At 42.4% G+C, this 16,993-nt stretch overlaps 2 pseudogenes; one reads left to right on the top strand and one right to left on the bottom strand.

The window, feature by feature from the left end:
• Positions 1 to 1,651: 1,651 nt before the first annotated feature.
• Positions 1,652 to 16,993, bottom strand: part of LOC143390259 (protein FAM107B-like) — a 38,938-nt pseudogene continuing 23,596 nt past the window's right edge.
• On the top strand, positions 2,791 to 9,449 carry LOC143390258 (DENN domain-containing protein 4B-like; annotated as a pseudogene).

Raw genomic sequence — 16,993 nt, 5'->3', positions numbered from 1 at the left:
ATGATCACTTACCTCACTTTCTTCTCTCAAAGGGAAGAATGATAAGAAAAGTGTCACCATTCTAATCTTCAACAGCAAACTATTTTAAAGCAACTTCAGCATGTCATATTTAAATAATATTTGCTGATGAGACAAATAATTCATTTCAGGTGTAAACAGCTAATATATTTCTTTAACTAGCAGTATATTATCATCTATTTAATCTTAGTTTGTTCACATTGGGACTGAATGTGGGCCTGTTGATTACTAAAAGCATCTCCCACAGAAAGCTAATATCTACTTGCTAGTTAAGGATTCCAAAGCTCTGAATCCAACTTTGTATGAGTTATAAAGGAAGTATAAAAGCCTCTGATGTAGAAAGGCTGAATCATCTCTTCGAAGAACATACTAAATCCACAAGAATTCTTCCATGTCAGCAGTATAAAATTAACTTTGCATGACAATTTGCTATTATTTGCAACTTGGATGTCTCTGAATAGCATGCTTGTTAACATAAGGAAACTGAGTCCCTTCTCCCTGCACCTCAGTTTCTCCTGAGAGATGCAATACAGTAGTCATCAACATTATCCTTACCAACAGCATCATGCTGAGAGAGTGGTAAAAGTTTTCCTTCATAAGAAAAAAAAAGAGTAAAGAAATACACAATCATTAATAAAAAAGTTTTCAAAGCTTGGATTCTACTAATATTCAAAATGTACAAATCAAAAGCCTGCTTGAGATCAACTGATACTTGTTTCTCATTAAAATACCTAAAGAAGGCCTCACCATCCAGCTCCTGATGGGAACTTTCCCTGCACTGTGCTCAAGAGAAATTAAGATTTTTGTACTCTTTACTTTTGACACTAAAGCTGGGTCATACAGACTATTTCTGTTTTCCAAAGGAATGAGGATTTTTTTTTTGCTTTTCCTAAAAGAACTATCTCAGCAAGAAATTTAAAAATAAACCTGAACTGAAAACATGCTGGCTATCAAAGCAATAAATGAGTTTACATGAGATACCTTCTGGGAAGTGGATACCTCCACAAAGCATAGAACTGAAAGGAATTAAAACAGACCAACATGAATCTTTACATGTTTTTATACCTTCTTAATCTATTTCTGAATTTTGGTGCCAACAATGGTAATAGCTGTGTTCAACATTAACATTCTCCACTGTTATTTCTAACATGGGTGAAAGCATAAATTAAAGAAGAAAAATTTGATTTCTCAAAGTAGAATTTACAAATATTGGATGTAACCGATTAAATGCACTTCTATGTAATCTAAATTATCTTATAGATAACCAAAAGAAGAAAGAAACACATTTTCTTTACCTCTTCAAAGAAAATAATATTTGCTCCACTGAACTCAGATTGGAAGAAAAACCAAATAGTGCAGCTCTCAAGATTTTTTTCCAGTGTCCTCTTTCTTTCTTTCTTTCTTTCTTTCTTTCTTTCTTTTTTTTTTTTTTTTTTTTTTTTGCTTTAAGTCTCTGAACACAGGTCCATTATTCCAAATTACGTGCTTGTCAATGGCGAATGGGAACTACAATTTTCATAGATAATTTATCCATTCAGACTGTAATCAAATCAAATCAAATCCTTGTCATAGTAAAAATTCTTGGCTGCCTGGAATTCTCTCCAGGGGCTCTGGCCCTGCAAAAATGCAGAGGAGGCAACTAGACACAGCTCTTGTGGTGATGGCAGGACACACCATGTCTCTAGACAGCCTCCGCCTAGGACTCCTGGGCTTGGACCACCTCTTGGCCTGTTCTCTTGAGATTGCATTTCACCTTCACAAACTCCAGGGCATTTTCTTGCTCTTCTTGCAATTTCTGCTTCTCAAGTTCAAGCTAAATGAAATTCAAAACCAGGAAAATTATTTACAAACTGAGAGGCTTTCAAAGCACTCCTCTCATTCCAATGGAAGAAATTCTCTCTTGGTCCCCCAATAGAAAGAAAGAAGGAAAGCAAGGGAGGTAGAGAGGGAGAAAGGACTGATTCTACAGAGGCAGCACCCAACTGGTCGTTACTACCAATGACAGAAAGATAAGACTGGAATGAAAAAGTCAAAGCCAAGAAAACAAAATCCCGAGAAGAACACGCAATTGCCCTGGAGTCCAGGTGAGGCTGAGCTGCATTAAATTACTCCAGTATTCTGTTTATTCAGTGACATTTCTCTGATTTACCTTTGCCTTGAGCATTTCTTTTAGGTCTTCAATAGAATTACTGTCTCTACCTCGAGTGTAATATACACCATCTGCTGACATTTTCTTTCTTTTCTTTCAAGGCAACAATGTTTATATTTGATATGTCTGGGAGATTCTGCTTGCTCCAACATTCTTATTTCTTAGAAATGAGAAAGAATGCTTTTCCCCAGTCACTCTTACCTGCTTCAACTTATGCTGCCATTTTAAAAGTTCTATTTTCAGGTTAGATTTCTTCTTTTGTGCTTCTTCTTCCTTCTGTTTGATTATTTGGTCTCGTTTTCTCTTTTCCATCACCTTCTGCAATTCTGGTTTATTCTGAGGGGCAAGACCCCTGCAAAAAAAAAAGCATTAATGAAAATGAGAAATGTTCATCATGAAAAAAATGTAATTGAAGGTATTAGCCACAGAAAAGAGTTCTGAAGAATCAGACACCTCTGATACCTACTCCTAAGCTAAGTTAATGAGGGTGCTCAGAAACTCACCATCATCAAAGAAAAAACAAGAATATCTTCCAAAGAATTTGTAAAATCCTTATTCAATAAAAAATTATTGAGCACCTACTATGTACAAGACATTAGACTATACAAAGCAGGGTGATAGAGATGGGGATAGTTGGGGAAGTACCCTCCTGCAATGGGTATAATATGTTCCCACCACAGAGAGGTAAATGCCTAGGACCTGAGGAATCTCCACTGGGGGATGATTCCGGAGGCATAGCCTCTGATCTCATATATTAATGCAACTCAGGGACAGGTTAGCACAAAACTATTTCCTACCCTAGAAACCTCTTCCTATTCTCCATTTTCAGATCCCAAAAATAAACAACAGTCTCTGTGACCAAGATTATATAATTTCCAAGGGTCATGGCCAGGCACAGCAATCAATCATCTCCTGTCAGTCTACTGTTCTTTGTGCCTAGACCACGTCAGATACATGGATTATTTATAATGCATGAAATTCAGGCTTCAAGGAAACTCTACTCTTCTGAGAAATAAATTAGGTGGCTATTTTTTTAAATGGGGAGAAGTAAAACCAAAATAGGCTATTCACTAGCAACACTCCATCTGATATGTTTGAGCCAAGTCAAAGGAAAGACCCATTGACAGTTTCTTAAGTAGGACATCTGTCTATGTTTGATGTCAGCTTAGAGTCACCTTGTCTCTATGTGTGTTATGGTTTGGATGTGAGGTGTCCCCCACAGCTCACATGTGAGACAGTGCAAAAAGATTCAGAAAAGAAATGATTGGGTTGTGAGAGAGCTCTTTAACCCAATCAGTGAATTAATTCCCCAACAGGGATTGACTGAGTGGGAGCTGAAGGCTGGGAGAGTATGACTGGAGGAGGTGCAACACTGGGGGCATAGTGTTGGGGCATATATTTTGTATCTGGTGAATGGAGTCTCTCTCTGCTGCCTGATCATAATGTGAGCTTCTTCCCTTTGTCACACTCTTCTGACATGATGTCCTGCCTCACCTTGCACCCTGAGGAATGCAGCCAGCCACTAGGGACTGAGACCTCTGAAATGGTGAGCCCCTAAATACACCTTTCCACCTCTATATTTGTTCTGGCAGGGTCTTTTAGTCACAGTGGTGAAGTAGCTGACTATAATATTGTACTTTGCCATTTCCTTGGGATTTTCTCCAGCCGGGCTTTCCAGGATGCCAGACAAGACTACCTACCTCTTCCTTTTTGTCTCCCCTAGTTATTTACTTTGGCCTGACTCTACTAGCTCATCAGCAACCTCAACTTGATGTTAAATTTTATTAAGAACATTTAAAATAAAAACAAAATAAACCATAGAACAGGAAACACACTGATGATTTCAGACCATACAGGGTCAATAATGGCTGGTGTCCACATTCATGCTGCACAGGTGTATTTACACCTGACTCAAGAGGGGTTCACACTGGGCTGCCTGTAGACTCAGCCTGGGCTCACAGAGGCACTACACCTGCCCACCATTGCCTGCCCCTGCTGCTCACTGCTGATCTGGAGAATGGGACATCAACCCAGGCAGTTGTACTTTGAACTACTCCAATCAACTTACTTAGGAGTCAGTTGAACAACTGGTAAATCAAGTAGAAGTTCCCAGAATAAGTGCTCTGGTTATAAGAAAATTAAGAGCATATCTTTCTTAGCTGCTGTCAAAGTCACACAAACACATCTATAAACAAATCTTGAATATTAAACTTCCTCAGTAATCCAGAATTTTAAAAAAATTCTGGCAACTTTCCTACTTTCTTTTAAAAAATGTAGTTGTTTACAGAGTAAAGATCAGTATGATCTGTCTTTGATGATAAGGACAAAAAGACAAAATAATATATATGTCCTATTTTCTCAAATTTCAAATATTAGCAGAACTCTTAATTAAAAAATTAATTTGGTCAAATTTCCAAAGAAACAAGAAGCAGGTCATGTTTCTGATTTAATTATAGTTTGCCTCACAGTTATCAAGACTGAACAGAGGTATGAAAATACAGACAGAATATTCTAGAAATCAAATCTTTAATCAGCACATTAAAGGTTGCTTTTGAGCACTCTTGCCTTTCAGTTAGAAGAGTCATTAATCACTGTAAAACCTTTCTTAAAATAATCTGAAAAAAGACTAAGAAGCTTCTTAGTTTCATGACTAATAGAAAGTCTTGATTTGACACTATAGACAGAATTAAGAGAATTAAATTTTAGAATTAAGAATTTAGTTATCTGAATAATTTAGATTTCAAAGATTTTTCTTTCATTGTATTCCACCAGCAAAATTCACTTAAATTATTGTTACATTCTTCTGCAAAACTCACTGAAAGAACTTTGATATATGACACTTTAAGCTGATTTTCCATTGCAGCTTATAAATGGGTTTAACTATTCTATAGTATTCATTTTCTGTTCAAAGATTTTATATGATAGTGACAATAAGATAAAATATTTAGTAACAGACAATTCAGGAAAGTGGTGCTCATCTGATAAAAATTCTGAACTTGTAACACTCAAGAAGTAGTCATTGACCTTCAGTTAATATTTTATCATAGTGGGTCTCTTAACTTTCTGTGCAAAATGAGAGACATTAAGCACTGCCTGTGTGTTTCTCTAAGTGGATCAGAATGCAGAGACTGTGGAGGGGCAGAAGTGAGCACCTCCAAATTTTGTAAATAACAAGAACACTTGATTCTCTTCAATCAATTCTGACATACACATAACAAGTACTTTCAATCCCTTCAGTGCTGACAGAGAGTCAAGAGCTAGTGGCTTCATACTACCCAAGATCAAGGAATTCTCAAGTCTGCTTTCTGGTCATGGAGCTAGCTGTGACTATCTCAGTGGGCAAAGCCTAGTTTAAAAATTGTGAACTTAATAGGTGCACTTTGAGTCTTTGCCAAAAGAAGTCAGGCAGTTTATCCAGATCCATTTTAAAAAAGTAAAAGCACACCCCAAACTTGCCCCATTAAACAAATCATGGGAGGACCATCTGCACTGTATTCTACACAGTGGTGTCCCCGAGAAGTATAAAAGGTAGTGTCTGCTCCCATCAAGCCCTACCCATTCCTGCACCCAGAGATAACTGTTACTAACAGTTTGATCTGTGTGCCCCCACACTTTTCATACCTGTAAAAACACAGGATTCTCTTCCTCACTCTTCTTCACATCAACAAAACGCACTAAATATTCATAGGCAAACTGGAAAAGCCCATATGCATTGCTTCTTCATCTCAACCCCAAGCATGCTTGCAAGCTATGAATTAAGTCAACTCCTCAATAGGAACACATCACCAGCCAGAGCAGGAAGCTGGGGAGCAAACTATCAGAGAGCACACGTGCCTGACCCCCACCCCCAATCCAAACTGCTCCTGGTCTATTAGGTTTTTGTTTTATGGTGAAAGGGATGGCTGCATTTGGATTTCAGCATGATTGTGAATCTTGGAATTGTCTAGTTTGGCCTGCCTGATTTACATTCTTGGCTTACCCATTTTCACCTGCATGGATTCAAGTATAAATACTTTTCTCTTTTATTGCTACAACCTCCCCTATATTTTTCCATGCTGTACAGCACCAAAGTATTCATTGAGAAACTATTTGTCTGGTAAAGCATTTCTAAAGTTCAGCTGAAAACTCAGGGAGCTAGAAACCACTCACTTAGAAATGTACAAGACAAAGAACCATTAGGGACATGCTCAACTTACCTGGTTTATTTGTCCCAAAATTACTCTTTATAGAAAACTGAATCTCTTAATGTGTTAGAAATCATCTTATTTTTTTTTTCTTTTCTTAAAAATTAGTCTAATTTTCAGACGAAAAGAAGCTCCTCTCTCCTCAGACCCTGCCCCGCAGACCCTACAAAGTTCTCCTGGCCACACTAACAATCCTGTACCAGCAACTGGGCCAGATGTATACTGGACCTGAGGAGGAGGCATCCCTGGAATTCCTGTTGATGGACTATGAGGCCGTTTGCAGCCGCCCTGCCTGGAACGGGAAGTCCAGGGAGCCTTACTGTGCTTCATGGCCTGCCTGCTCAAGGGCTACCGGCTCTTCCTGCGCCCCCTTACCCAGGCCCCTTCTGAGGGGGCTCCTGACATTGACAACCTTTTCTATCTTCAGGATTTCCTCAAGTCCTGAGAACACTCCAGCCACAAGCTGTACTCTCAGCTGCTGCACACGCAGATGTTCTCACAGTTCATCGAAGAATGTTCTTTTGGCTCTGCTTGGCATGCTGTCTTTGAATTCTTTGACTCTTGTGTTGATAAGGTCCACCCCGAGCAGGATAAGCCTGAGACGGCGCCCTTAGTGGAGCTGGAAGAACTTTCAGGGAAAGTGAGCTCACAGTCTTTATCACCACCCCCCAGGAGCCCCCCACCAGAGGGCAGTGAATCCACTCCCAGTACTGCTATGATGGGTTCCCAAAATTATGGGATGAGCTATTTGAATCTCCTCAAGAGGAACCAGGGGCCCTGCCTGTGCCAGGCCCATCCCGTAGCGCCCCCAGTAGTCCTGCCCCTCGCCATACCAAACAGGAGATGAAGGTGGCCCAGCGGATGGCTCAGAAGTCAGCGACAGTGCCTGAGCTGTGGGCCCAGTGCCTGCTGGGCCATTGCTATGGGCTGGGCTGTAGTTCCTGTGTCTTCCTGCCTATGTGCGGTCAGCACCCTCCCAGGTGAGGGCGCTGCACACAGCCTACCATGTGCTGCGTGAGATGGAGAGCCGCAAGGTGGTGCTCCCAGATGAGGTGTGTTACTGGGTGCTGATGCAGCTCTGCTCCTACTACGGGCAGCCCGTCTTGTCTGTGCGGGACATGCTGGAGATGCGACGGGCAGGCATCGTGCCCAACACCATCACCTATGGTTACTACAACAAGGCTGTGCTGGAAAGCAAGTGGCCATCTGGTACACCAGGTGGACGCTTGCATTGGGCCAGTGTCCTGGGGGCTGCTCAATTCCGTCAGCCTCTGAGAGACTGGATGCGGCGGCGGCGGCGGCAGCAGCAGCAGCAGCAGCACCAGCAGCAGGTGTCAGCACACCAAGAGGCTGGCAGTTCCCAGACAGAGTCCTATCTGGAACGCCCTTCCCCGACCCGTCCCCTTCAGCGCCAGACGACTTGGGCTGGGCGAAGTCTGAGGAACCCTGCTTCATCCACTGGGTGCCTGGTGAAGAGTGGCAGTTTGGGCAGTGCCCGAGGAGCCCAGTCCACTGTAGAGGCCTGTGTGGCCCACATGATAGAGGCTTTAGGGGTCCTGGAGCCCCAGGGATCATCTGTGCCCTGGCATGATGGAAGTCTCTCAGACCTGAGCCTGACAGGGGAGGAGCTGGCACCTGGAGGCAGTCCAGGCAGCTCAGGCTTAGCCCTGAGTGCCCAGACCACTGAGGCCCTGGAAGGGCTGAGTGTGCCAGGGCCCAAGGCTAGTGGGCGTCAGGATGAGGCAGGCACCCCAGGGCGAGGGCTGGATGCCCGCCTCCAGCAGCTGCTCACTCCTTCCCGCCGCTCCCCTGCTGCCCACTTTTCCCCATCAGAGATGCCCCATGACCTGCCTCCCCCTGCCCGTTGCAGCCCATTGGAGAGTCCTCTGAGGCCCCTGGAGCGACCTGGATCCACTGCATCAGAGAGCTCAGCCTCTCTGGGCAGTGAATGGGACCTCTCAGAGTCTTCTCTCAGTAGCCTGAGCCTCCGTGGTTCCTCAGAGCACCTCAGTGACACCCCTGGATCCCTCCAGCCACCTTCCCTGGAAATTCTGCTCTCCAGCTGCTCCCTGTGCCATGCCTGTGACTCACTGGTGTATGATAAGGAAATCATGGCTGGATGGGCACCTGACGACTCTAACTCAACACAACCTGCCCCCTTCTCTGCCTGCCCTTTTGTGCCCTTGCTTAGTGTTCAGACCCTTGATTCCCAACCCAGTGCCCCCAGCCCCAACTCTGCCCCTGCTGGTGCCAGTAGTAGCTGGTGCCCCTGTTCCTGGGTGTCCTGGCCCTGTGCTCAGCGACCGCAGGCTCTGTCTTGCCCTGGATGAGCCTCAGCTCTGCAACGGGCACATGGGGAGGGGCTCTAGGCACATGGAGAGTGGGGCCTGGGCATACCTGAGTCCCCTGGTGCTGCGGAAGGAGCTGGAGTCTCTGGTAGAGAATGAGGACAATGAGGTTCTGGCACTGCCTAAACTGCCTGCTGCCCACCTCATCATCTTCTGGAACCTTCTGTGGTATTTCCAACAGCTACGCCTTCCTAGTATTCTACCAGGCCTGGTGCTGGCTTCCAGTGATGGGCCCCCGCCTCCCTAGCTCCCCCAGGCCCAGTCTCCTTGGCTAACTCCTGATCCAGCCTCTGTGCAGGTGCACTCCTGTGAAATATCCTGACTCCTGACCCTAGCAGCTGCCCACCTCTCTATGTGCTCTGGAGAGTCCACAGCCAGATCCCTCAGTGGGTGGTGTGGCCAGGCCCTGTACCTGTGTGTCTAAGCTTGGCATTGCTGGAGTCAGTGCTGCGCCATGTTGGGCTCAATGAGGTGCACAAGGCTGTGGGGCTCTTACTGGAGACTCTAGGGCCCCCTCCTGCTGGCCTGCACCTGCAGAGGGATATCTACCACGAGATCTTATTCCTGACAATGGCTGCCATGGGCAAGGACCATGTGGACATAGTGGCCTTCGACAAGAAATACAAATCCACCTTCAACATGCTGTCCAGCAGCATGGGCAAGGAGGAACTGAGGCAGCGGTGGGCACAGATGCCCACTACCAAGGCCATTGATAGCTGAAAATGTTGTGGAGCACCTCTGGAATGCTAGGGACCCTCTCCAGCCTATGGTGGGGAGGCGAGGGAGCAAGGATTCCATAGACAAATTGCTTCTCTGTTCCCTTCATAGAGGACTTGGGAACAGGTTGGGAAACCTGTTAAGCCATAGGCTCCAAGTAGGGCCAGCAGAAAGGGGGACCCACTGTTACCAAAAGTCACAATTCCCCCGTCTCCATCCTGCCGACCCTTTCATGTCAGTGTTTGGGAGAGCTGGGGAGCTGGTGCAGCTCTGTCCCTCCCCAAGCCTATTCCAGGAACTCTCACCCAAGGCACCCACAGAGCTGCACTGCCCTGCTTACTTTAGAAGTTTTTGTTATAAAAAAAACAACTGGAAAGATATAGAGCTACTGAGCCTTTGCCCAGATAAGAGGGGGGGGGGATCTCATCCAACCAGTGGTGGTTCCCCTTCCCTGGCATTGCTGAAGGAGCCCAAGGCTCTCCATGCCTTTCTACCTTAGTGTTTGTATTTTATTTTAAGTTATTTATTCTGGAGCCACAACCCCCTTGCTAATGAGGCTCTTATGGAGAGTGAGAAAGAGAAGGGAAATGGGGCACTGAGGTCTGTAGCTCCCTGAAAGCCAGGCAGTGGGAGCCAGGGGAGGCCCAGGCCACCTTGAGGAAGAACTGGTGCCTCCTGCAGTCCTGATCCTTTTTGTCCACTCCATCTTGGGAAGCACCCCACCCACCCAGGGCCCTGACCTGTGCAATAAGAATTGTCCCCTGCAAAGTTGTGTTGTATGTAAATATATTAAAAGCTGCTTCTGTCTTTTTTAAAAAAAAATAGTCTAATTTGTTATGACAGCAGAATGCAGTTCAACTCATATTACACATACAGAGCACAATTTTTCATGTTTCTGGTTGTACACAATGTAGAGTCACACCATTTATGTCTTCATACACTTACTTAGGGTAATTAAGTCCATCTCATTCCACTGCCTTTCCTGCTCCCACATCCCCTCTCTGCCTCTACCTCCCCTTTGCCAAAACTAGAGTTCATCTTTTCCTCCCATGTTCCCCCCTCAATCCCTATTATGAATCAGCCTCCTTATATCAGACAAAACATACGGCATTTGGTTTTTTGGGATTGGCTTACTTCACTTAGCATTATATTCTCCAACTCCATCCATTTACCTGCAAATGCCATGATTTTTCTTCTCTTTCAACACTGAATAATACTCCATTGTTTCATTCTTATTTTTTAAAAAGAGTTTCCAATACTAAAATTTCAACTACTAAAAATATAATGCTTTATAATGCCTTCTGAAAACTGCCTTTTTGTACTACTGATAAAGGCCTATGAAACCCAAAAACCTGACAAAAAGTCATAACCATCAGACCTAGAAGCAGACTGTGACCAGGTGGAAATTTAAAGTCTGCTAATGGAAACTTAGCCAAATCCAAAAAGATGATAAAATAGAGAAGCACAAGTTCAGAGCTAGAAGATCTCTGAATACTTATTCTCCTAAGCAGTAACTGTTTTTATCTTATAATCTCTAAGAGTAAATTGTAAAAAAATAAATAAACTATCTGCTGCAGAGCTTTGAGCCAAATTTGTAGTTATGTGAGCAAAGGTCAATGCTACAGGTAAAGTTTGATTTTTGCTGATCTCATCCTCTGGTCTTTTCATTTACTCAACCCTTTCTCTAGTTTATATAATTACTATACTTATCTCTAGAAACTGTCCTAAATCCCATGCTTATTTCTATCCTTTTTTCTTCTAAAAAATCTATTGCATGATCTTGAAGAATCCTCAACAAGAAACAATTCTCTCTAATGTATCAAAGTGGGACAAGCGCAAGGTAACCTGCAGGTTTACTGGAAAGATCACTGGGTAAGATAAAATAAAGGAAGGCCCTTTATAAATTGTAGAAAAGGAAACATGTTTTCATTATAGTACAAACCAGTAATCAAGCCTGGTAGTAATTATTGATATGTTGCTTCCTATTATTTGGTACTAAAATAGAAATAAGTCTCCAAAGTCTCCAAAGCGTTCATGATATGGAAGAAAAATAAAAGGAAAGTTTTATTCTGAGCTTGAGAAGTTTTCACCCTAAAACTGACTATGTTCCTTAAAAAAGACTCTACTAAACAATGATTTTCTCTTTAAAAAATCTATTTATATCTTCAACATATGACGAGATATATTCATCTTTTTTTGACTTTGAAATATGCCTTTTTCTTAAATACATTTCATCAGATTGGAATCTTTCAAAGAAAAGGGGAAAAAGAAATAGGAATTTCCCAGCATGCCACATGGGGAGAAGATGGATGGGACTAGCTGACCATTTATATGTCATGTATTTTAATAGGTATTGTAATACATGCTACTATTTAATTTTTAAAGAAATATACTATTATTCTCCACTTTATAGGTGAAAAAAAGATATCAAGAGAGGTTTCTTGGTCAAGATCATAAGGTACATCAAGTTAAATGGTGAAAGCTCAGGATTCATGACCTCTGATCTCAAATGTCCTGGCTATGCCTCAGTGCTTCAGCAAAAGTCATCATTCTTCCAAATTAGTTGCACTGGGCCTGCTAAAGAGTCAGCTATGTAAACAGGGAAAGGAAGAATGGGTCAAAGACAGACAGAAAGGAGGTCCATTTTCTAGAAAATTTAGAAAGACTCAACTGCTTAAATCCATATGTTCTGCAGTGATGTGTATCATGCTACTAATTATATATTTTTATAGCTTTTATTTTATTCCTTTTTGTGCTGCTGAGAATTGAAACAGGGCCTCACACATGCTAGGCAAGCACTCTACCACTGAGCCACAACCCCAGCCCCAATAAGTATATTTTTACAGAGCAATCTGCAGCCTCTAATCCAGAGAAGATCTATTTTACAAAATTAGGTTTATTTTTCCTTTATTCTGAGTTGGAGACTTTCTATAGACTTGCAATGAAAATAAAACAAAATAATTTGAGCTACAATATTTCTTAAGAGTTCAACTAAGCTCCATCTTCAGATCAGAAAACCAGTAGGTGACGAAATGGTATTCTGTTTTGAAGCCCACTAACCTGATGATCTTCCAATAAAATGCAGACAAAATTTTCCAGGCAGACCTGCTTCCAAATTTTGTGGTTTATTTAGAAATGTATATAGTCTTATTTTGCTCTGGGCATGAGAGTACTAAATTCATATTTTCCATTTTGATTGTGCAGCAAAGACAGGCAGAAGTTAAACACTTACTAAAAATGATCAAGCTTGTGTTCAATTTAAAAAACTTTAATCTAATAGCTCCATAGCACATGCCAGAGACAAAAATGAGGGTGTTACAATCCCATAATCCAGGAGGAGAAAGATATCTAGAAAGACATCCGGGAACAGGAGTCATTAGTTCTGGTAGGCAGGAGTGAACTCGGAAGAACTGCCGTGAAAATGCTCTGAACCCTTGTGTTTTGCTTTTTTTTTTTTTAATTTAAAATTTAAAAATATAATTTAAATTTAAAAATTTTTAAATTTCTCAGGATGACACAACAGCACAAGAGGTATGGAAATAAAAACAGAATTTAAGGCAATCTGTAGAGATAAATATGGTAAAAATACAAATTTGAATATATTCTGCTCCCTTCTAAAAAGTTACTAAAAATATTGATAATTATTTAAAATACAACTTAAAAACAAACAAACAAAAACATAAGGAAGAAACACTCTTATCTATTCACTCTAATAAGGTCTAGAGACTTCTCCCTGCCACTAACCGATTGATAATGCAGGCAGGATTTACATTTGTCTCTAATACTTCCCCCAAAGCAAGGGAGAAATTCAGAGATTTCAAATTTAAGAAATAACATATTTCTCTTTTACTTGGTTTCCTCTCTTATGTCTTTGCCCTAGCCAGTTGCACCCAAATTTAAGAATGTGTGTGCATTTTAGAAGGAACAAAAACTGAGCTGCAGCAGGGGCTTCACTTCAGGGAGGGATGACCTGGCTTGAAGGGGAGAGAAGGGAAGCCTTGAGAATTGTCAAGAAATAAAAACTCTTCAAAACCTCTGTAAAAACAATAATTGATAAATCTGGTTATCTTAAAATCCCTGTAAAGAAGCCATGCTCCAGAAACTATGGTAGCTTTTTAGATTCATAAGGAGTTCTCTGTGAAGACCTTGATGGTTCTGGGATGTTTTGACAGATTTGATCAATTTCTGGGGCCTAATGAGTTATGGATTGTCATCTTCCATGTAGTCTGGCTCAGCCATGATGTTTCTTGGGATGAGATATGAGTCCTTGGGACTGGTATCCTCAAGAAGGCCATCTGAAAGAGAAAAAGAAGACTTACTTGCAGGCTTTTCTGCCAAGACTTCTCTCTCAAAGCAGAAACCTGGCTGTGCCCAGTCCAGCACACTAGACATGTTACCCTCCCGGGTCCACATCAGGGACATCACCTGCAAATAATCCTATGTGTTTTGAAGGAAAGTGGGGAGAACAGGAGTGAGGAACAGAGTGGTTTTCTTCAGTGATGCTTGAGACTATGGGGCAGAGGAGTGTGGTGTCTTGACTCTAGTCACTGCCTTTCATATTTGTGCTGTGGTTACACAGGATGCTTCCTGCTACCATGTCACAATAGCAATCTTGCAACAAGCATTGGGCACCAGGTCCCTTCAGTCTCAGCAAATGAATCTGCACTGGAAACTCACAAGTCCTGACTCTGCATCAAGATCAGAAACTTCCAGAGCAGTCTAATTTGACCTGTGATGCTCCTGGTCAAATCTCCTCCTCTCTTCACTTGAGCCAGCTCTGTCTTCCAGTGGCACCTGCTCAGAGGGGCCTGAATTCCTGAGAGCCCTGCTGAAAGCCACAGACCAACCCCAGCACTTCCCCAAGTGAGCTATGCTACCAAATTTAATTATTTATGACTGAATGTGCAGGGCATGAATTCCTGAGGGTAAGGGTGACCTGTTTTCATTCCACTGCTCTATCCCCAGGGCTGGACCAGAGGAAGGCAGACAGCAGGGAGGAGGGAGGAGATCTTGCAGCAAGAGCCTTTTGGGGCAGGGAGGGGAATGGAGTCGCTGGGGTTTCACAGAAGGAACAACTTGCTAAAGTGCCTGGATAGAGTCCCTTAACCTTTCAGGCCTCAGCCTCCTCTGGTCCCGATTCTTGGTCTATCTGGAGTTGTCTATTCCATGACTCAAGTATATGTGTCCTCCTCAGTAAGAGGAGTTCCTGGGGAATAGGGCATTTGGACCCCTCTTTCCTACCCTCCCTGCAGCACCCTAGAGTGGTGCATGACATGTTTGCAACACATAGTAGGTGCCCTATGAATACCAGTCCCATTTTGTGAGACACAAAAAAACCTAGTGGGGGTTGGGATGAGGTGAACAGGATTGGCTGAGCAACAGGCTGCAGATAGGAGCCAAGGCTGGCATCAGGTCACTGTGGACCCTGAGACTCAATTCGTGGTATGGATCTCATTACTGCTCCCCTGCCTGCAAAACAAACCTGGCCAGTATTTCATGATAATTACAATGCAATTTATACTCTCCTGTTCGGGTGTGGTGACTTCAACTTCCAAACTGAAAATCAGATACCAAGCCTCTTTACACAGACTAGCTGATGGTGACCTTCTCAACAAAGTCCATGGTACACAATTACTTACTGCCTGGCTAATTCCACTCCCCTAGATAGAAGAATGATTAGAGAATAGAGGAAGGCATGGCAGGAGGAGGCATAACCAAACATCTCACACTGAACACTGCCACTTTCCCCACTAGTACCAACAGCAGTGTATGTGTATTTCTGTCACAAAATGTATTCTGAAAGAGGTTAACCACAGGTTTCTGTCCTTCTCTGCCAGGGCAAGAAGAATTTTTTCCCTAGAATTTTAGATACCCGGGCCAACCAAATGCCTGATACAAGGCACTGAATAAATGTTAAACTAAATGAAATCTGTTCTAAAAAGGAGCTCCTCCATGGATGAGCTCCTAAATGCAAGTCAGTGCTATTGAGGTGGCCCAAAAGCACACAGCTAAGAAGGGTGTGACAGAAAAAAGATGGGAGCAGGGTGAACAAGGGAGGCATGTTGTACATCCTTGATCTCCAGTACATGTGAGGGTTGGAGACACTAGAAGAGAGCAAAGACATGTTTGAAACTAAAATAAAAAAGCATAGGCAGCAGCAGCCACTAAAAAATCAAAGCAGGGCCTGAGTTTTAAAGACACCAGTGAAGTCTCCACAAATTCCTGAAGTGTCCCCAGACACTACTGGACTCTTAACACATCTGACTAGAAACAATACAAAGTGGCAGCCAGCAATTACAGAGAGCTTTGGATACAGCACATTCAGGTACAAAACCACATTTGATTTTGGAAATGACCTTACAAATAAAAGAACTAGAATATTTACTTAACAGACAATAAAATGGGGAAATAAAATTTAAATCCTGTGCCCACTTATATTGCCAGCAGCATAAAGCTAAAACTAAAATCAATGTCCTCTCATTTTACAACCTGTCTCTCCTCCAAACTGTAATGCTTCATATTTTTATACAAACAACTTGAAAATAAAGCAAATAAGAATCCAAAAAGGAAGTCAATTAAAGAAGAACTGTAGCTACATCTTTTGTTTAAATATTTATATCACTGTATATCAAGACTCAAAATTACTGAAGGATAAGGAATATGTGACAAGTTTCCCCAAACATTCCTTAGAGACTACCCTAGAATGCCTGCAAACTTAACCAAGTAGAGAATTACTAACCTTGTTCATGGTGAGTCGGGGAACCCATTACAGCCAGCCTGACCAATATGCAGTCCACAGTCACCATGCTCCTTGCCTTAAACCTCAACTGCACCATGCACACCTCTATGCAGTCAGTGGTCTAAAGAGTCAACGGCAATTTCATTCTATTTAATCAGTAGACAAAGGTGCCTACAAGGTTCCATAAAAGGACCTATTTCTCAGCTCTAACCCACAGATAATCTCCATGACACCAAATCAACAGAAGACTGCCTCTGAAGGTCACTGCTACAGTGGTTGGGTTTGGAATAGACTGAAGGAAGGCAGGGAAAGAATCAGGGTTCTGCTAGCACAACCCTCCAGAAGAGGTTCAGTCCAGGATGGCTGCAGTGTAGGTGATGAACAGATTGATTTTTTTGACTTCACTTTTTAGATTTAGTTTTCTCCGATTCCTTTTCCTTCACTCTCTCATCATGCCTCTGTAAGCTCTGTTCCCTCCAGCACACATGATCACCTTCTTTCTGCTCCATTCCTGGATATCCACAAAGGCAAATCTCTCTGTCTTTTCAAATCCAGATAAATGTCAGCTCTTCCAGCAATTAAACTATCCAGCCTCTAACAAAATGGAATTTTCTTTGTTCTCTTTTCCTGGTACTCATTGATTACTATCTTGTGATTTAGGGTTGGAACATAAATCTTACCATCCCTTTCACCACAAAGACCACTCTGGTTACACCTTTCTTCTTCTTTTTTTTAAATTATTGTATTTGTTCAATGTGTTACTTCAATAAAATAACAAAGTCATGGGTTAACTACCAGTAGAGGGGGCCCCTGAGCTGCCTCGGATATTAACTAACTA

Source organism: Callospermophilus lateralis, unplaced genomic scaffold, assembly GCF_048772815.1.
Source record: "Callospermophilus lateralis isolate mCalLat2 unplaced genomic scaffold, mCalLat2.hap1 Scaffold_52, whole genome shotgun sequence".
Lineage (NCBI taxonomy): Eukaryota > Metazoa > Chordata > Mammalia > Rodentia > Sciuridae > Callospermophilus > Callospermophilus lateralis.
This window is presented reverse-complemented; position numbering and strand designations above follow the sequence as displayed.